This window comes from Anser brachyrhynchus, assembly GCF_964034855.1.
Source record: "Anser brachyrhynchus genome assembly, chromosome: 7".
Lineage (NCBI taxonomy): Eukaryota > Metazoa > Chordata > Aves > Anseriformes > Anatidae > Anser > Anser brachyrhynchus.
This window is the reverse complement of record NC_137701.1, coordinates 2006781-2028985: the sequence shown is the minus strand read 5'-3', so window position 1 is coordinate 2028985 and position 22205 is coordinate 2006781. Positions and strand designations below refer to the sequence as shown.

General features: G+C 36.9%; 2 long non-coding RNA genes across 5 annotated transcripts; both read right to left on the bottom strand.

The window, feature by feature from the left end:
• Positions 1-452: 452 nt before the first annotated feature.
• Positions 453-7329, bottom strand: LOC308197998. Its single transcript, XR_013953523.1, has 2 exons — positions 6187-7329; positions 453-4590 (listed from the first exon to the last, which is right to left on the bottom strand). It is a non-coding gene; the product is annotated as an uncharacterized lncRNA (long non-coding RNA).
• Positions 7330-7677: 348 nt separating this feature from the next.
• Positions 7678-17565, bottom strand: LOC308197997. Of its 4 annotated transcripts, none has more exons than XR_013953520.1 (4): positions 17161-17565; positions 14578-14627; positions 9711-9909; positions 7678-8213 (listed from the first exon to the last, which is right to left on the bottom strand). It is a non-coding gene; the product is annotated as an uncharacterized lncRNA (long non-coding RNA). The 4 variants fall into 4 exon arrangements; XR_013953521.1 differs by having other exon boundaries at positions 7678-8195; XR_013953522.1 differs by having other exon boundaries at positions 7678-9909; positions 17161-17232; positions 17342-17565.
• Positions 17566-22205: the final 4640 nt, after the last annotated feature.

Below are 22205 nucleotides of genomic sequence, written 5' to 3'. Positions count from 1 at the left end.
CCAGGGTTCATCATACAAGTTTCTTATGCTAGAGAGCATTTTAATACCTACATTTAATAAATGCTCACTGTGGCTGGCAAAGAGGGGATATGGATCGTAAAGTTAATTTGAGACAGTTGGATACAATAAATCAGGATATGCTGGCTTAAGGATCTTAGCTAACTACTTGTTTAAAGCAGTGTGCCCAGAAATGGTTAGGTTCATTTATTGGAAAGTTTGAATACAAAATTTCTGGTGACTGAGGTTTGATCTTGAAATGAAGCTCATATTGTCCCTTTGCATAACCTTTCTTCAAGACCGGGGTTTGAAGCAAAATTTCTAAGGACTGTTACACAGTAGGAATGAAATGACTAGACTAGAAAGAAACAGAGGGAGCTAAATACCAGTCAAGACTTAGCAGATGAAGAATTTTCTCTCTTTTCTTATGGGAAAAAATATAAAATATGGGTGACATGAAGCTACTGTGATGATTTTAAAACAGGCTTTCTGTAAGGAATAATGAAAGCTCTTTCAGAAGAGCAGAGAACACGTTTAACAAAAGGACAGAAAAGAGGCTGTTTTGATTGGGATCTAGGGATTTAATGTATCTTTTGTAAAAATTTGATCTGCTATTACTATCCTTTGAGCAAGAGAGTTGATTGTACTTTAATATCGACACAAACAGTGTATCTGAATATCATGTGTTTCTGTAATTGATTGCTGACAGCATATTATTGAATTCTATAATTGCAGAGTTTCTCTGGATTATTGTTTATAAAAATAGTACAGTGTGAAGGAAAAGATTGAATGACAATATTTCAACCACAAGGACATCGTATGTTGAAGGCCAAATCATACCGATGCTCATTACTGTGAAGATATTCCTCACCACATTAAATACAATGCCTAGTGACAAGCAAACACAGGATTAAGTTATGCATAACTAATAGAACAACCAATGATAAAGTGCACTAAAAAAGAGTGCAAAAAAATTACGGAAAAAATGGCATTTCATTCGTGAAGTCCCACTCCATGTAACCGTGTGGGATTTGGCTACCCATACACTGAGTGGTGAGACAGCACTTGGCCTTCCTTCAGGTCATAAGAAGACTATGTCTTTATAATCACATAAGCATTAGCGTTCTTTTTCTTTAGAAAAGCACAAGCAAAAACAACACCCATTTTTTGTCTATTCTTGTAAAAATCTGTGCTGTTTCCCAGGGCACTACAATAAAGCTCTATTGATAAATCAATTAACAGCATTTTCAGGTCAGATTCAGTAAGTCAATGGGAGTTTTGTCTGAGTAAGAAGTGCAAGATCAAGCTGCTCATTAACTTATCTATGTTAGCATCCCACATGTTTGAAGATCCAAATCAATACCTGGTTCTGCCACAACAGATAAATGCCAGTTATAACTGGAAAATAAACAAAGCTGAACTCAACGTAAGAGCTAGAATAGCATGCTGACATTAAGCATAGTGGGTTGCTGTATCCCACAATGACAGAAAAACTCCCCCATTTTGTATCTGATAAACAAATTAAATGGTCTCAACATATTGTCTGCACAACAAATCCATTCAGGCTTTATCACAACAGAGCTGAATTTACAAAACAGTTCAACACCTCCCTGTCTATAAAGCTTTAATTTTAATACTCTTAGGTCACACAGATAGAATAAACAAGAAACATTGCTACTCTTCCCACTGTGGGTATGAATTCAAGCCCTCTTGAACACTGGTGAAGTTCACTGGGTGAACAGACTCCACCAGACAAAGTGACCAAAACAGCTCAGCCAGGAAGCACTATCAGTGCTGTCAATCGCTTCAAGAAATGTGATTGCCAGCTTAACTTTTAGCGCTTCTTTAGGATTCGGGTCCTGCAGTAAATTCACACTCACCTATGCATACAGACAAAGCTCTACATCATACCCTATGTGTTGAGGAAAATAACAGCTAAATTATGTTAAACTGAACATCCTAAGAAATAAGACACTTTGTGACCGATTCTTCAAGGACTATCCTGTGCCTTTGTACGGTGGCTGTGATATATTAGATGCAAATATGTCCAGAGGATGTGACATTACAGCTCTCAGTCTCTCTTTACCTCAGATGAAAGCTTCTGGATCTAGCAGTCCGTATTTTAGTCCTTCATGTTGGCCAAGATAGAGATCTTTAGACATGCACGGTATGGAGAAAGGTCATAAAGGTCCTTTCGTGTGTGTGTGTTTCTAGCTGTGCAGCTCCAGAAAATGGCATAGAGGTTTACCTTGGATAACCCCTTGTGAAGATCATGAAGAACTCGAACAATGTGGAACATCCAATACTCTTTTTGTTGCCATGACTTGGTTGTTCATGAAGAACAGTAACAGCTTGTCTCATGATTCTATGATTTTTCAGACTTTCTGTTGTACTTTCTCCATGACTTTGGCCTGGGACTGCGAGACTTGTTATAATATAACAGATAGCACAGTTTTCTGTATTAAAAGTTATATTTTGAAAGGAATCCTCAGGTAATCAAATTTTCCAACAAGGAAAAAACAGATCCCATCTGCCTACTGAAGGCACTGTGTATTTCGCTGTGTATTGGATTTCATGGTGCTTCTAAGAACCGTCTGGGGGATTGCCTAATCTAACCTACCTATGTATTTTCTAAGAAGGCCTCTTGGTTTTAGGATTTTCAGTTACTGATACTTCCATTCCAGTTCAACAACCAATTTTCAGGAAAAGAATTTAGTTCCTAAATCACAGTGTTTCTGGGATTAATTCTAAAATATCTCACTTAACTTTTGCTATAATGGAAACTATTGACATCCTTGATACTATTTCACAAAACGTGATTATGACAAGATGACTATTACACCTATTAATGACTATTACAGTGAAACCCCACAGTTCTGGTAGGAAATCAAAAAAGTAGTAGAGTAGCTAGAAATTGAACAGGCTTCAGATTTTCTCAGTTTATCTTACTGAGTAACTCTGGATAGGCCTTGCTGTATTTCTTGTGCTTGTCACCCTATATACTTTTCTTTTATGATGAAATTATTTACTGGGAAGTACCCAAAGCACTAGTTGTTACATACCTATTCAAAAAAAAAAAAATATATATATACACAGTTTGAGAGAAAAAGAAAAAAAACCAGGCTTTGCGCTTTGCTGCAGCCTTAAAAATGCCAGGCATTAGTGGTCCAAGCTGAGGGTATAAATGCAGAATCAGGAAATACCCTGAGTAACACACCTCACAGAAATTTTCTCTGAGCTACTCCTTCTGTTTACAGCAAATAGACTCCAGCTCATGTTTTGGTTAATTTCAATTACAGCACACTGAAAGCCTCAAACAGGTCCTTCCATTAACAGCTTATTGCACAGTATTTTATTACCCGCTATCAGGTGGGTGCTCCCAAGAGGGCAAAACAAAGGCTGATTTTTTTTTTTTTTTTAATTTTAATACCTTACTTTTAACTCTACTACTTTTAGATATTAATGTCACCTTTCTGATAGCACCTTTGAAAGATTTGTAGACTCATCTTCCCAACACACTTAATTGTTTCTTAGAAAATTTATTACATAGTTGTTAACTTTCAATATGTTTCTAGTAGTCAGTTGGAATTTAATTATAGCAACTATCCAAATAAATCTGACTCTGTAGATTAAATTAACAGCTACTCTCAAGTAAATAACACTTGAATATTCTATCCTTTTCTCATTCACTAACAACCTTGCAAAACACACTATTTCCTAGCTGTTTGGTCTTATTATATACTGCTCTAGCATTCATTTATTTTATCAGAACCCTAGAGTTGTGCAGGTTAGAGAAGACCTCAAGAGGTCTCTAGTCCAACCTCCTGCTCAAGGCAGGCCCAGAAATGATGAAGTCAGATCCGGTTGGGGGAGACGTACAATCACCCTCCCCTTTTTAAATCACAAAGCATGGAGCCTTGGTGTGGGTCAGGAATGGGGTGATTAACTGCTGACTGTAGTGAGCATTGTGCCTTTAAGCAGACTGGGTGTTCTAATTCTGACCACCGTGGACTAAGGAAGCTGGTGTTATAGAATGATCATTTGGGGTTAACGTATGATATTTGGAACATCTGAAACCTGTTATTTTTCCTAGCTGAGGTTTATCCTGAAGCTTCATAAACTTTCCATTTTAAATTACAGAGCTTCCTTTTTTTAACTATAAAAAAACTTTTATCTTAAAATGATGTGCGCCTTTTATTCATTCCCAAGTATTTGCTTTAATTAGGTTTTAAAAACCCTGCAGAAAACAGCACTGTTCTTAATTTTCGCTGTGAGAGTTTGTTCTGCATTCTGCTAGCAGCAGTTCCTAATACCCCTGCTGAACCTCAGCCAAACAGAGCATTTAAGGCAAAGCAAGATGGCGTGAATTCAAAAAAGATGACTTGTTTTTGTGAAAACATTGGTCCAGTTTCATGGCATTATCCAAAATCCATTGATTTAATAGAAGAAAAGAGCTTTCATCTTTCTCTATAGACATGCGGCATGTGGCATTCTTGGAGTGTCAATATTTTCTTGGTTTTTCCATGCATCATTAAAGATTCAAAGTTCAGAAGTCTTGAGCATCTCCAACACAGCAACAAAAACCCTTGGGACCTATCCCTTGGCAAATCAGGAAGAAGAAAAGGAAAAAAGGGGGTTGGGGGATTTATCCTTGGTTATAGTGAAAACAAGAAAACTAAGATTCAAACACAGATTAAAAGGCTAAAGTAACAGACAATTGAGGAAGCTGAAGTTCACAGCAAGCACTATCCCAAGTTAAAATCCAAGGTGCCTTTTTTCTTTGGCATTTCAAATCAAGGTAGTTAACTTAGCTTAGCCAGTCTGAGCTAATACACACTACAGCAGTTTTTGCCAGAGCAGAATAATTTTCCATCTGAGCAATCCAAATAGTTTTGGCCCTTTTCTGGTGTGGCATCATACAAATAAGAACTGAGATGGAAGAAAAACTATGGGTGGAGCTAAAATTTTAATACTTCCTTCCTTACTGCACATTTATGTCACAATAACATTGCTGTTCCTTCTGGGAATAGTATAGAAAAAGATGGCAACACAGCAAGGCCTGTTGGTTCTTGCCTTTCTCCCACTCAATCCATCTGAAACTTCATAGGCTTCAAAACAGACTGGGGACAGGGGTCATCTGTGCTCATACACATGGAGGAGTGAGTAGTTGCTTTCGTTGGGTTATAGTCTTTGGCCCTCAAAAAGAGAACAAGGGAACCAAAACACCTTAATTTAAGGATCAACTTAACATAAGGGTCACAGAGTAATTGTGTTTCCCTTGTAATACACTAAAAAAACAAAGGTGCTTACAATATAGATTCTTGCATTTTAGGTTGCCCTATATTCAACAGCATGTAGGTATTCTGCATTAGGCTCTTTTTCAGTTAGTCTTTGTTCCTGTTTGTGCTCTTAGATGTCAGTTCTGCACAAGAATAATGATGCTAATAAACCTCAGAGATGTATAGTTGCACAGTGACATTTAAGAATTCTGGAAAAGGGAATCATTATTAATTAATATGGCCTCTAGTCCTAATTTAGTCTCAGAACAATAGACTCTGGTTTCCTACCTAAAAAGAGCTAATGTAGTCCTTAGATGATCTGACTTAGCGTAGACTTGTAACTGAGGGTAAGAAACATCCAAGTAAATTACACATTCTGAAAATGCCAATCTTTATTTATTTATTTTTATTTTGCTGAGCTGGTGACGTCAGGACTGAGCATGCTCTCACTTTCACTACTGCAAAGCCCCAGTTTGCACTAGCCTAAGATGCACTGAAAGACATACTGAATTTTAAACAAACTACTCTCCTTAGCATGTCAGTGTGGAACTACAGACATACGTAACACTTACTATATACTTAAGTATCTTGCTAATATGAGACCTAAAATAAAGCTGCATGCCACTAAGGTCATTGTAGAATTTTAAACAGATGAGTTGCAAAGTCAAGCCTGGTTACCTTTTCTATTATGTGAATATATGTTTCTCTGGCAGTGTGCAGAGACCTGAAACTAAATGTCATTCTGATAATGCTATTTGTAATGGGTCTTTTACAAACTGGTGCAGTACCTCACTTTTGTTAACATGGAAAATACAGATTAGTAAGAGTTTTGCCTGTGACCAGTACCTTCTGACTAAATTAATTCATGTCAACTGTGCAAAGCTTGAGAAAATCATTGAAAGAATATTACCATCATGTTTTCTTTTGTGGTCTTTTTTCTTCTCAAAACGTAGGGCAGCCCTGAGTTGCACAACAGAAGGAAAACAAAGAGGAGATGCTGACAACAGAGTAAAAAGAGGATGAGAGAAGAGTACTTTGGTTTTGTTCTATGTCTCTGAGCATTTTCAACATAAGATTCTCAGCTGCAGAAATTTATTTTTTCCTCCTTATTATCTAAATAAATTTGGATCAACCTTCAAAATACTCTTTCAGGTCTTTCTTTTCTACCAATCTTTCCTGTCAAGAAAATGAAACCAGAGTCAGGTATGTACTACAAAAAGAATTCACAATTTTTTGCATTAAAAATGTGATGGTTTAGTGGCATTACAACCTCTTTCACTTTCTCCTTGCAAACATTTGTAACACTAAAACTATGTTCACAAGAACATTTACAGAAAGGAGCAGGACTGGGAATGCTCAAGTCATAGAAGTGCCATCGGTTCAGCAGGTACACAATCAGGAAAAAGGGAACCATGCTACATGACTTAAGTGATGAGGTACAGCATAAACTATTTTTAGCAGCTGTCATCACAAAGAATTCACAAGTGATTTACAGGCTGAAACAATTGCAAAAAAAGAAATCAATTGTCAAAGAAGTTCAAGTAATTGATTGTAAAACCTGCTCTCATAAACTTCATGGTTGAAGCCACTGCTTGAAGCCATTGACTGCTGCAGCCATTTGTGCAGCTACAACTGAAGCTTGAAAATAAAGGGGTGAAATGTCATTTGCAGAGTCCTTTGGCTGGATGCTGAACAACTAGAAATTATCATAGCCCCAGTAACTTTAGGGAACTCACAAACTCATCTTGGCTTTCATAGAACCATGTGATTCGGACCAGCTAATCACCTGGTTGTTGCAGTGGTTAATTCACTGCCAAATTTTGTTGTGCTTTTATGAATAATACATAAGTACTTTGAGTTGCAAGTAGGCACTATGTGTTACACTGAAATAAACAGAAATAATAAAAGGAATTTGGCACTTGTTCTTTTAGTACCAAGTACTATATAATTATAAGTCACCAGGAAATTCTAAGAGAAGCAATTTGGAACAAATGTTGCTTATGTTTAATATTTCGACTGCCGGGTCAATAGAAAGAGTTACAGGAGTCATTTATGCTGGCCTAATTGAAGCCTACGAAAAATATATTTATACTCAGTGGTGCTCCCCTTTTTCATCTAATGGGCTTACTGATCTATAGATACACTATTTGATCAGTGCATCTGGCCCCAGAGGCTTCACAGTTTGAAAACCACAAGCTACTAATAAGCACCCTATTGCCTGTTTGTTATACAGATCAGTGCTGGCAGGCACCCAAAACTCTAGCCTTTGAAACTTGGAGATTTTTTAACTTGCTCAGCCTATTGTGTGGCAAGAAAGACAATAAACTATGAACCTCATAAATGCTGAGCAATTAAACAGAAGTTAGTAATATGGATGTGGTAATAGAGACTGCTTACCTCAACCCAGTAGATGTCTCATTTCTTCTTTGTGTCATCTCTCTAAAAGCCGAACAGCCGACCATAAGCAGTTTGCATACACACTAATGGTTGAGATTTCCTTGTAAATAAGATGGTGGTGCCTACTAAGGGAAATCCATCATCCAAGCAGCAATATGAATGTGCTTTCATGTTCAGCAACAAAAGCATCCACGCATGTCCACAGGCCCCTACTTTTTAGCACAAGGAGGCAATTTCTGTGGCAGATGGAAGTTCAGCTCTGTGATCTGAACACCTCTTTACTTCTCTAGAGAAAAAGCAATTTACTTTTGGAAACACATTTTCAGAAGAAAAGTTTTCCTTTAAAATGGAAGAGCGTAACACCAGCTTGGTTAATGACCAGTTCCAAGTCTGTATTTTGAAACAAGCTGTATTCCACTTTTGTCTGTAGCATGTTCCTATGTTCTCTAAACCAGGTGACTTTGGTAGCATGTGGAATACAACCAGACTTCAGTACTTAGGTCCCCTGGCCTGGGGAAGAACCTGAAGAAGGACAAGTACCTGTGAAATTAAGGAGTCAGGAACAGCCATGCGAGTTTGGAAAAAAAATATATTGTTTCTGAGTGCATGTAAAAATATGAACAATCAGAAGAAGATTGTTTTGGAAGAAGAAAAACTGATGCACAAAAGAGAGGACTTGAAAGGCACGATTTTTGCCCTTCATTTGCACAACATCATACATATGTGCATCACATAAGACACTTTCAGTAATGTTCATAGCACCTGGATATACCTGATGTCTGTTCAAGAACTAATCAGAGAAGAATCAGATCTAAACTCCAGGAAAAAAAAAAGGAAAAGGGGAAAAAAAGGAAAAAAGGAGGGTGGGAGAGGCGCTTCATGACTAGTCATTGCCCCAGCACACAGGGCTGAACTGTTTAGTTCTACGTGAGTCAAATCTGCCTTAGTCCAAGCCATTGCACAGTCTAGTGAAGAAGCAATGCAAAAAATTATCCACAGATACTCCAGAAACTGTAAGGCTGCTTTGAGAAAAGCACTCATGGGAAAAGTTAACTCATCCTTCATACTTCCTAAGATTCCAAACTTGGCAATAATTGTATCCCATAAAGTTAATTCAACATATGTATTTTGGATGAACTACTATAGGAGACAAAAAGGTATGAAGAATTTCCTAACGTCCTTCTAAATATAATTCATACTTGCAAAAAAGGAAGTGAAAGAATGAAATACACAGGAGGGAAGTCTCCCATACCTAACAGCTCCATTTCTAAACGTTGAAGTGAGTAGTTCTCAGCTGAATATTGGCTCACATGCTTCTCTGTGTATCTAAGAATGTTTGCTGTTCTGGAAATATCTTGGAGGGATAAGGAAGATGTGCTATTTTCTAGCATTACTATTTTAAACAACAACATATTCACAGATGAACATTCTGCTTTCTCCAGACAGGACTAATACAATGAGCTCTTTGCAAAAAAGTAATTATTCTTCACTCAGTCCAAGTCTTTTATTGCTGCTGAACAACTGCATTTGCAAAGTACAAAGGCAAACTAGATTCTTAGTCATAGCCACAGGAACTACTAGGTTGATTTTTCTAACTACATCATTAACGTACTTGCAGCATCTGTTTATGAAGTGTAGCTAAGGAAGAGACAGCTACCACAAGAGACATTTAATAAAAATATTTGTTCTACCATGTGTTCTTATGTCTTTGTATACGGCATACGTGGCTAACTGTACATAGCAAACCTGTCATTCTAGGATGAGTGGCCGTTTTGTTTCAATAATGTCACTCTCTGGGGAGGTAAGGGGCACAAACATTAGGTCACTGGTATTTTCTGCTGACATAAACTCAAAATCCCATTAGCTGCCAAGTTAAAATGAGTTGATCATTTATATACATCCCCAAAGTACGTATCATCTGGAGAGCTCTTGGACTGGAAGGATGATCATGTCTGTGTGCCTTGGCAGAATAGCAGCTTATCACATAAATTTACAGCTCCACAGAGATAATTTCACCATTTTGTTTCAAATGCTTACCCAGAGAGGCCCCTGCAGGGATGGGGAGGGTGGTGCACATCCAGGATCACTCCATTTCCAGTGTCTCAGTTAGCAAAGCCAACAGTGCCATTTATAGAGGAGATTTTAGAGTTATATGGAAAGAACTGGACAGAAGCTATCCAACAACGAGTAGCTAAGAAACCATTGTAGTTAGTACTAATCTTGGTTGGATCCAAACCTGAAACATAGAGGGGAAAATCAAGCTATTCAGTACTGATCGCCAAAGACCTCATACCCTTCCAGAAGTATGTGAGATTGAATATTGCTTGATGTTTTCTTTACTGTACTAGCGTCCTTGCTGGAGTCTTACTTTTATAAAACTAAATTATCTGTACAGCTTTCATATCTCACAAGAAATGATCTATCCATAATGGTAATTGCTTGAATTTTACAATGCTAGCAGTCCGGACACAAGAGAAAAACAAGTAATCCCCTTCCTTATTTGAAAGCCAGAAGCACATAATGTTTATTAATAAAGAGCATGGTTTACATAGGTTTTACTATTATTGACCATAAAACGATATATACTATAAGCAAGGGTGAAATTTCTAACTAATTAGCCAGTGAAGATCATATTTAATGGAACATATAAACTTAGGTTCTTTATAAACCTTTAGGGTCTTGTTCATTAAGTGCATACATATACAGCCTTTCTGCTGAAACAGGATTTTGACACATAATGCAAGGTTAAATAACCCACCTTGAGATTCACAAAATAAAACAGCTTACATATTCCAGTTCTTTTAGCTTGTAAGAAAGGAATTAAGTGAAATATGATGCACCTTCCTCAGCCAGAGAACTCTAAAATACATCCAGGAAAAAATCTGTAATTACTCAAACACTTCAAAATGAAGTCAGCAGGAGAACAGTAATGTTTGCAATGTATGTTTTTATCTCCATGTCCTGATTTAGAATATAGCTAGATAACTCTTCTAACAAAAGCTTCCACACTTCTTTTTCCCAGATCACTTATTGCCACTGTGCACACTGACAGTCTTGCTATATTGATGATCTAAGGATCTGGATTTTACTTTGGAGTCCTCCTCTCAGCAAAACACTTCCGCACATATGTAAGCATCATTGACATCAGTGACCATATTTATAAGTGCTTTGTTAAAGTAAAATCCCGTTACTCTCTTATTGGCTCAGTAAATAGGAACAGAATTGAATCCATTGCATGGAGCGTTACTAGTTGTTGGAAGATAGAGAATGGCTAAACCAGTAGCACTGGGCTCCAGTCCTTGTTCAGTCAAATCTTCTAGTGAATTTAATTAAACCTAAGACTATCACTTAATTGTGTGAGCGTTTGCCTGCTTTAGTCCAAATCCTACATCTGACTCAATCCCTGATCCCAAACCAAAATGCCCTTGAGAACTTTCCTACCAACTCAGATCCTCAGGACCAGTAGAAGTGGTGCTACCTGTATTGAAACCTAGTTTGCATTAGCTGTAGCCGTGACTTCAGTAGCATTTCAGTTGCAGAATGTTTAGGATTTGGTCCTTTTCTCAATTTGTTTCCAATTTTATCCTTTAAAATACCTGCAACTGCAGGGCTATAGGTATCATAATCATAGTTAAGGTGCTGTAACCACTACTCTAAGGAATGTGTTACTATTGCAAGATAACAAAACTAATATGTCACAACAGAGACACTGTAATACTCCTATAATTTTGGATTCTGAATTTGCTTTGTTTTAATGTCAGAATACAGATCTAGATTCTGGTTTTAACAAACCTAACAATTGCATTTATGTTACCTTTTGGAATCTCTCCCATCTAGACTGAAATCCTTAAAATTTGTTTTCCCCACTTGTTTAGGTTGATGCTGCCCTCTACTGAATGTCACGGATAATGACATCCACTTCATAGGAATTTCAAGACACTCAAGAGAGGCAATTAGTTTATATAGCAATTGCCAAATAAGAAAAAAAGAATCTTTTCTTTTTAATCTCACGTAGCTCTTCAACTTTGATCTGCTTTTATTAGAAAGAAGTTGGGTACGATGCTACCTTTATTTCAAGGCCATCAAGGATAAATCTTACTCTACTTGTATCACCTCATATTTTGTTATCTTTCTGCCCCCCTCTTCTGCAGCACTCATTATCTACTTGTTGCACTTCTAGAGAAGCCTCCTCATGCTTTGTCCCATGTGGCCCTTCACATACAACAGGAGGTAACTGTAAAACTATTTCACTGTTCTCTTCCACATCACTTTGTATTCTCTGCTGTAATGTCTATGAGTGTTCAACACTTTATCATGCTTTCCTGCCCATACACTACTGTTTCCACACTGACTACATGCCTTTTAGGCAGGGACTCTAGGACTCTCCTTTTTTTCTGATTGTAGTCAGCAGCTAGTACAGTAGAATCTTAGCTAGAGCTTCTCTGTTTTCATGATGCAATTATTAAGCTTGTCTCAGAAAGAAATTAAGCCAATCATTGATGAATATTTTTGACAATTAAATCACTATGGGCACATTAGTGAATCTTGTGCTGTGGATTATGAGCCCACCTGGGTAGGCTTATTGATTCCACATGTGACTAATTTACATCCATCTCCACTAGAGTTTGCAATCTGGTACTAAATATGTTCAAATATTTGATAAAAGCAAATTGCTAATGAATATGTGAAATAAAAGAGTGAAAAAGAAGAAACGGGACCATAGCATTCCCTTGTTTAAAAAATTAAAATTAAAAAAAAATTGTAAGGCGGTTTGATGGAAATGCACTCTTATTTGAGGGAACTACAGCAGAAGAATGAATCTAGTTTCTGGTTGGAAATGTCAACTTTTGAAACAACCAGAACTTGAGTTTCTCTTTCCCTTAGAGCAAAAAATCAAACTGTAGCAGTCTAAGCATAAGCCTGAATCCAAACTTGAGTCTCCCACTCTCAAAAACAGTGGAGACTTCCTCCAGGCCCCCATACTTGACTTCTATTCCTTTTTTAGTGGTCTTGCTGACTGTTCAAAGCAGATCACTACATTTTTAGAAGTCTAAAAATGTCTGCATCTTTCTTCACTAAGATGGTATTATGTGAAGGTTTGATTTCTTGATGTATTTAACTTTCAGATGAGAACAGTACAAAAAGTCAGTTTCAGTTCTCATGGTGGTGTACAAACTTTTCTTCTGGTTTTGTTTCACATCTATGTTCACACCCTCCAAGGTTTGCTTTGAATTTCACATTCAAATAAACTGATAATCTGCCAAAACCACCAAGTTGTTTTTTTTTTTTTTATGTCCTGGGCCTTATTAGCATGGAAGCTATTCATGAAGCACACAAAGGTTTTCTTTGGTAGGCTCAGCCTCACCAGTCCCACGCAATCCCGATGCTTACTAATTTATTTGGAGCAAACAGCTCCTTCCTAGAGAGCACTTGAAAGAGCAGGCCTCTAGACTGACAGAATTAGAAGATTATTAGAAGATTATATTTTTAGAACAGCAAAAATACAGTTAAGTGCAGATCAAATGACCAAATGCCTACCCAGACCAGTCAGAACTCATATCTGCATCAAGACCAGTTAATTCAAACCTACTGATAATCAAAGAAAAAAAAAAGCAAAAAAAAAAAAAAAAAGCAATGTAAAGCTATGAAACATGTTGTTTAAATAAACTAATTACAATCATCTGGAAATAAGCTGCTGTGCCAACAAGATACTAATATCTTCTACTACACAGCCAAGATTATCTTTGAAGTTGGGCATCATGGGCAGTACTGAACAAACATTTTTTTAGACCAATATGAAGACCCAAATATTACCACAGTCCCTCAAAGGACACTCCTCTGTGTACATCTGAAACAGGGCTGGAAGAGTTGGGCAAGCAAATGCTCCAAATGTAGTTTCATTGTTAAGGAATCCAACTGCAGAGCAAGCAGGGCAGCTTTAGTGGTGCATCTAGCACTTACATCTGGCACTGGATTCCCCAGCATCTTCTGGCACCACCGTGCAAAGTTAAAGTGGAGGCAAGTAGTCAGTTGAAGTAGACAAAGAAAATACTTAAATTACCCCAGAACTTATCCTGCCTCTTGAAAAGAAAATTGCTACAGTGGCTAGCCCTTAGCACTCCAGTGAACACAAATGGTTCCTCAGGGTGTTATCATATTTTTCATCTAGACAACTAAAGCCAACATTTTCAAGTGTGAAATTTGGTAACTAAGCATCTGCTTAAGCGTCCAAAGAAGTAAGTCTAGTTTGAGAATTGTTGTCATGCTAACTCACAAAGCCAGTTGAAGTCACCAGAAGCTCAGTACTTCCAGCAACCAAGTTTCAGAGACTTTAAAGACTTATTTTTTTCCTTGTCCAAGAATGTTTTGAGAGCTGTAAATACCTCATCGTGTTTAAAAAGATTTGGGATTCTTTTTAGGTTAAGGGATATTTCAAAGGACTTTCCTATGTCACAAAGAAGGGAAAACACAATAAGTCCAAGGAGAAGACATGTAAACCTATCCAAATCATGACGATTACATGAGAAACAGGATGGAAAAGTTCTTGCTGCTAAGAAACAAAAACCTTGGGCTTGGGAAAACTGAAATTCTGAGCAGGACACCAAATTCTTCTCCTCTCCTCTGCACACCAACACTTTAGCAAGTCATTTAGTCTTTGTCTCAGTTTTCTAGCTCATTTACAGGTAATCTTTTTTTCTGGGGTCTGGTGTGAATTAATGGTGCATGCACAGCTTAAGGAAGACATAAAGCACCAGGGAATACTGAATTGCCTACATCTAAAATTAAAAGACCATGAATCAGGCCACCCAAATCAAGATATTCATAAAAACAAAAATTCTGGCTTTCCTTTTATTGATCTCTTCTTTTGAGTGTTCTCTATGCACTTAAGATTAATTTTGTTTACCTTGAGAACTAGACTCTTCTTTTAAAGAAAAATAAGATTCTCTTGCGAGCCTGTGGGTAAAGGTAAAAGGGAAAAGCCCTGTTACAAAACAAACAAAAAACCCAGATGCTCTTATTTTACTAATATGAAATATCATCACATTGAATGTTTTAATGGCCCCTGTTTGACCCACACCACACAATCAATTCTTGAACAATGTAGTCAAATAGGCCAGCACTTCTATTCTGCATTATTTTTAAAATGAAATATCACTTCTAATTTTGTTTTACTTTTCTAATTATTATTTTGAGATGAGGCATTATCTGCTTCCTTCAGCATACAAATTCATCATAAGATATATATATATATAGTGCTAATTCATGTAACACTTGAAGCCCATTCCAGTGCTAACAGGCATTAAAATCAAACCGTGCTGAGCTGCTCGTGGTAGGTTTATTACACTGAGTACAAAAATGAAAATAAAGGAGGAATGATCACAATCGCTTTGATGCTAACAACAGAATTGTCCATATGCAAATAGTTAACCATCTGTGGCCAGAAAAACTTTAAAATCCTATTCATTGAAATAACATAAAAAGAGACTAGTTAGCAAAAAAGATGGGGTAGAGATCTGAAAAATAAGATGTTTATTCAGCTATATGATATGAAAAATAAATGAGGGTAACATTGCTTTCTCCACTTCTATATCCATGGAGTTAAATGTGGGACCACACAGATCGCCATAATAAAAGCCACCTGATACCTGGCCTAAGGCACCAATATTAATATTTTAAATATCCTTGCCCAATCAGTAATTTTCTAATAAAAACAGTACACCACTGGAAGTCAAACAGGCTGACCCATCAGTCTGAATATGTGGATGTGCCTGCTATTTTGCACATTCTGGTATAGCTTGTCTTTACAAAGAAGACAGACTCAGGTCAGGATCCCTGTTTATTTCTTTTATGCCACCTGTTAGAAGTCTCAGTAGGACTGAGAGAGATCATTGTTAAAATACAAGACTGTTTTGCAAGCTACCTACAGTATTTGATGCCCAGTTTCTATTCATTTCAGTGAGACTTGAGAGGCCAAATACTACTTTAAGTAGCATTGCAAACCTCAGCCCCAGTCTCTAGCCTCATTTTGGGCTCATCTGAAACTTCCGTTGTCTCCAAAGGGAGCTTGACTGGGATTTATAATTAACCCTACTATTTGGGTAAAATTACACTGACAATATCTCAGCTATTCCCCATAGCTGCTCAAGTCTGTCAAATCATCTCTTTAATCTGATGGTAAATTATTTAACCATCACACCAGAACCAGCATATCATAGGGGCTTCAAAAACTTCTATTTATGTTCTGAATATGTCCATGGCAGCTGTTAAGAGTGTGAATAATGATTTCCATGGAGACCTTCATTGCATTCCTGTACTAAGCAAAGACTGGAAGAACTCAGACGGGGTGATTTACACATCTCTCAGCCTTAAGAGCTATCACAATCATCATCAGTTGAATTGCTTCACCAGGGAAAGTCATGATCTTAAAAGTACCTTAACCTTAAAAGTAAGGAACTACACTAACCATGTCAAAAGAAGTCAGGGCTAAGTAACCACACTGGTACACTACAGCGACCAGGATTTTCCATTAAGAGCAACATTGGTCAGCGTTTTCAAAGTATGTATTCGTCCAACTTATTCGTGTATCATAAAAAAATTACTTTGCTTAATGTTATATTTTATTTGTTACATGAAAACCCAATACGTTTTGTCCAAAAGTGTTCTTTCACAGCTAATAGAACTGAAAAGTAGTTTTTAAATAAATTTGAAATACACTTTAAAATACTACTGTAATTAATATATGAGTAATAAGCTTTAAAGTAATAAAAACATGAAAACTGCAAAATTTCAACAAGCATTATCTAGAAGGTGTGAAGTCAGCTTTATACTTAAAATATGTACATGTTGACCATTTTGTTTCACTTTTTGGAATATGCTCTGATGAATAGAGAGATCAAGGAAAAAAGTGAGTAATCTTGAGCAGCTTTAGTATTCACTGATTTGATTAATGGTCTGTTTGACACTTCACAGGAGCTCCCCAATGGAAACAATACACATTCAACCTACATAACATCCATCTGATGGCAGAGGATTTTGCAACAATAACTGGTTTCTGGGAGCTACATGTTGCTCCTTTTTACAGTTGACAGAGGTAGAGGTTAAACAAGCTGACAAAAGGTACAAACACTGACTTCACATGAACTAAAGGCGAAGCTGTAGCACTACAGAGGGCAAAAATAAAAAAAAACAACAGACTTGGCACTGGCTGTACCATAGCCAAGATTTCCTCAAATTTATGCATTAATCTCATGATCATCTTTGTTCTTATTGCCATACAGACTTAGATCCAAAAACAAGCAGTGAAAACATAATGCATGCTCTCTATTCTTTTCCTCTTCTCATGTGAAATTAACTTTACAAAGTCAAAAAAACAAAGCCTCCTGAGGCCCTAAAAGCTAATCCCCATTCCACCAGTGCCTGTCAGTTCTTCTTTCTATCTCTTTGTTTTATGAAGGTGAACTAGCAATAGGAGTCAATAGGAACTTACCACTTCCTTTCATGGAAGCAAACTTCTGTCTCCAGTCTCTTTATTGCCTGTCAGCTTTTGAAAGAGGTGTCACTAGGGGCAGGAATATTTAGAAGAAGAAGAAAAAAAAGCAGATCTCTAAACTCAGCTTTAAAAGTGTCCTTTATTTAAGAGTTTTCCTGAGGTGCTTATGGCTGCTTACATTTCTCACTTGGCTGCTTCATACTGCCATATTTCCTTCAGAAGGAATCTCTGATTAACTTAATTCCTAGAAACATTTCCTATTTGAAACAGTCATATTTTGCAGCTGCAATGAAGTCCTCCAGGGCACTTACTGGAGACCATAATGGCACATTTTGGCAGTAAGCAACAGACTAGCCATCAAGAACATTCAACACCCACCCTGTCATCATGACAGGTGTCTCCCATTCATTAGCTTTACCCAGTAACAAGCTGATATTAGCACCTGTTATCACAAAATGGATTTTAATAGAAATGGGGCCAAGCTGAATGCATCTGGGTAAGTTCAGCTTTGAGGGTTGGTTGAGTCCATCATAAACACATGGAGGTTTTATTAAAAAATCTTTGTGCACAGATACTGAGGGTTTAGTAGTTTTGACATTGGATTTCAGTAAACAAGCTATTAGAATGACCATCCCAAAGCACTTTTCATTCTTCATAGACATTGGAGAGCTGAACAAGAAAGCCTTAAAACTGGAGGTAGCTGACATTCTGAATCTTTAAAAGCAGCCAGCTCTAACATCCAGGACTTGGGATACGTACTTCCAGGTTGAGTTCTGTTTTGAAGGAATTTTACTAATTTCTATACAGTGCTTTTAATAGACTCAGTAATTACAGCAGAACTGCCAACATTCTATAATGTCTTAATTAGAAAGGAACATTCCCCCCAACAGTCTCTTCTGTTACAATATTGGGTAAATGTAATAGCAGTAAAGTATTGTAGGAAGAGTTATGTTCATCTGAAACTGCGTAATTTCCTCTGTATGAACGTTTCTACCTTTCTTTTTACTACTCATATAGAGAAACATCACACCTACACTCACAGTGAGTTAAGGAAGGATTTGTTTTCAATGAATTGATTTAAACACGGGAGACTTCACTACAAATTCTAGAGGGTTGAGCTGATTCATTAATTGGGAAAATTCTCTTGCCTGCAGGAACATTTGTAAAAAAGGAAACCTGAAACCACTATTCATACTTTTTTTTTTAATAAAAATTGAATGGGATTAAACTCAGACTTTTGCAGTTTGTCCACCTTGTTCCCAAAGTAATGACACCCTGGCTCCTAAGACATTTGGGAAAAAATCTTCCAATGAGTACGTGGATGAGGAATATCATCAGAGGCTGACAATCTCTAAAAAACAAACAAAAAAAACCCCACACACACACCAAAAAACAAGGTAATCTTTCACTTTAATAGCTTTCCTTCCTACTCAATATGAATTCTGCCATCACAGTATTTATTTTCAGAGTGAATCTGACATCCTTATATAGGCTGTCTCAAAAAGCAACCGTGAGTGCACCTGGACCAGAGAAGAGGACAAAGGAGGAACAGAATTTATTTTGCTCTTTTATTACACGGAACATGAAATTCCTTTTTTTATGAACTGTAATGTGACTGACATTGGGTAAATTCTGAATTATTTACCAATAACAGACCAACCTCCCCAAAGCAGGACTTTTGAAACATTCATTGCTGAAGAGGCTAGTTACACATTTCACAGATATTAAACAAATATTTGGGAATGCCTCCCCACTAAGGTGCTATGATGCTGTTTTCTGTAGCAGAGAAGTATAATTCCCACCAAACCATCCATTACTATATGGAACAAGTCAAACTGATCGAGATTCTTGCTCTTCCTGGTCTGGAAACCTCCCCAAGTGCAGTGCTAAGGTTGGAGAACACCACAAACAGAGCAGCATAATCACCCAGACACACATGCCAAGACAAAGTAATACCTGGCTTCTCAGCTCATGTTAACCTGCATAGGTAACAATGCAGTCAAAAAAAAAACAAACATTGATTTTTGCCAGCTTAAACTCTGCCCTTAACCGTAAAGCAGCTGGAAGACATGACTGAGTATCAGATGCCTTCAATTTAAGACTACTACATTTGTCCGTCTGAAGTCCTTGTTGAAAAGCAATATTCCTTCATAACTGAGCATTGCTTTATATAGCTAATGTATACTGTGGGTGCCCAAACCACAGGATTATGCTTAGAGATCTAAATATGTTAGCTAATTTAATAAATATCAATGGTCAAAAAGCATGGATCTCTCCCTAAAAGTAAAGAACACCCTCTTAATGAAAAAAAAAAAAACAACAAAACTTGCAATAAACTTGGATCCATCTCCAATTTTGACCTTGTATTTTTCCCCCATCATCAGCTTCAATTGCCTTTGCTATGAGTTCTCCGTTTCAATTTACTGAGTGTTAGCTCTAGGCTCCTTATCAGCATCTTCAGGTCCCCTGGGACATGCATTCCAAAACAGTGAGAGAAACAAACCAGACTGGTTGCCTAAAGAAATGGAGGAGTTCCTCAATATTTAGAGGCAAGTGGATCCAAAAGCATAGCAGACAAAACAGTCTGAAAATGTTGATAGGGAGCTCTCCCTAGGGAAAGTTGACTACCATTTCATTCAGACAAGAAGCCTATAAACCAGGGAAGACTAAGCAAAGTAAAAAAAATAAAGCATCCAGACGTACATAAAAATCATACGTACACAGTGATTTTATGTACTTATGCAGCTCTTATTACTACAACATACATGACAAACTGCAGACAATGTCAACAACATGCATTACAATAGAAGACAAGTTAAAACAAGCCATGAAGGCCACTACCAATGTAAGCAAAGGTGATTAGATCTTATCTGGGCTCTCTCTCCCCCCACAAGTGAACTTTTAAAACAAAGGTGCATGCCCCCACCACAACTCTTTGCTCTTCCTGCTTTCTCACTCATAGTTAATCTGTTTTCCTGTACAGCATAACAGCCCAGGCACTTGAAGGAGCATTAGAAGTATGCTTCTTCTTGGCACTGCGTGTGGCAGCCGCATAGCTTGTAGTAAGTGAATTTTGCAGCTGGTGGTAGGAATTGGCAAAAACCTACTGTCCAGATGGACATCAAATTTGCATTATTTATAATATATTGAAAGTGAATAAACCTATATCAAAGTGACTTAAGGACATTTATTCAGGGAGTTGTTTCTAACAGTTCTGAAAAAAACTTTCATCCACACTGTGCTTACACAGTGAATGCTTTACTCATGCATAGGAAAAAAGTTCCACTGCTCCTGATCACCATTAACCCTTACATAGCCCATGTATACAGAACGAACTGGAAAGTCCAGCTCTGTACATGGATTATTAACTTACATTTCATAAACTCATTTAGGATTCTAGCACATTTTAGGTTTCTAGCTAGCCTGAGTACAAATTGTGTGAGAATCTAGTCTGATGAAGTTTTGCTACTTGTACTGTGAAAGAATGGAAAAGACACAGGCCACAAGTTGAATTTTTAAGTGAAAAAGCAAACAAATAGTCACTAGGGAGGTAAGCCACTAGGAGAGGCCAGTGCCTGCCAGACTGTGTGGTCTGAATGCCATCATACCAGACAGTACAAATAGGTTCCAAAATTCACAGAATAGACATTTATATTGAAAGTTCTTTAACTTTGCAAAACTGATAAAAACATTATAATGGAGAATGATCAGATGTGCCTTTTTTTTTTTTTTGAAATAACTTGAACTGAGAAATAGTATCTTTAAAAACTATAGCCTTTTAAAAGTATGTCATCTTCATTTGTATATTTAGTTATTAGCACTTCGGACTGTCAGTACACAATCCATTTTGGTAACACAGGCTTTAAAAAAATGTTGAATAAAACCCTCTGAAAGAAAACCAGGCCACCGGAACATTTTTGCTCTTAGAGAATGACAGAAACTGGGACATTTTCAGGCCCAAACAGTAAAACAACTGACTACTTTCTCACTTGCTGAAACCAGTGTCAGATCAGCCCTTTGATGCTGCTTCATCCCCTTCCCAAAAACAGCTGTGACTGAGAACATCACAATTCAAAATTTTCATTTTCTCCTCACCTTGGACAGGAGAGTAAGCAGACTAATAAGACTTTCAAGCCTGTGGACCAGTCTTGTAGAGTACACCATCACAACCCCCTCCAGCATTTCCATAGGGTGAGCAGACTGTACAGCCTATGCTATTTGAGAGATCCAAGGTCACTTGCCTTACAAACTCAATCATTCCTAGATTCCACATCATTAAACACCTGATTCTATTTACTGGAAACAGCACAAGCGTCACTGAGAAAAAAATTATTGCATCAGCCATGACAGCTTTGCCATAGATTTGCTAATCCAGTATAAATAGAGTGCCTGTTACAAGTCCAATAGGATACAGTTTAACAAGAGATCTCAAATAGTGACCGTTTATCACAGTTAAACAGCTATTATCAGTTATCACAGTTAAACAGCTATTTGATGGAGATGACAGTTCCAGTTTAACAAGCAGGCACTTCAGAGGCATGCTGTCCTGAAGTTGCCTGTTGTGCATCACCGCTGGTTCTACAGCTTGCCCAGTGCTGGGGGTAAACGCCCTGCAAAGCTGCATAGTATTCAGAAGTGGCATGAAAAGACGCTAACCAGCAACCAGGAGGAACAGAGATCTCATTTTTAATTTCTTTTAGATACTGCAGGTAATGAGAAAACAGCTATGAAGAATGGAACTGAAGTCACCATGGAACAGGAAGCTAATAGATTTCACTATTATTTATTTTATTATTTTAAAATAATTATTTTATATTTTTATATTTAATTTTAATATATTTATTAAAAATTATTATATATATTATATATATTATTATATATTATTATATTATTATATATAATAATATATAATAATATAATATATAATATATATCATATTATATATTATTATATTATATTATATTATATATTATATTATATATTAAAATATATTTATTAAAATTTATTTAATTTAATATATTTATATTATTTTTATATTTATA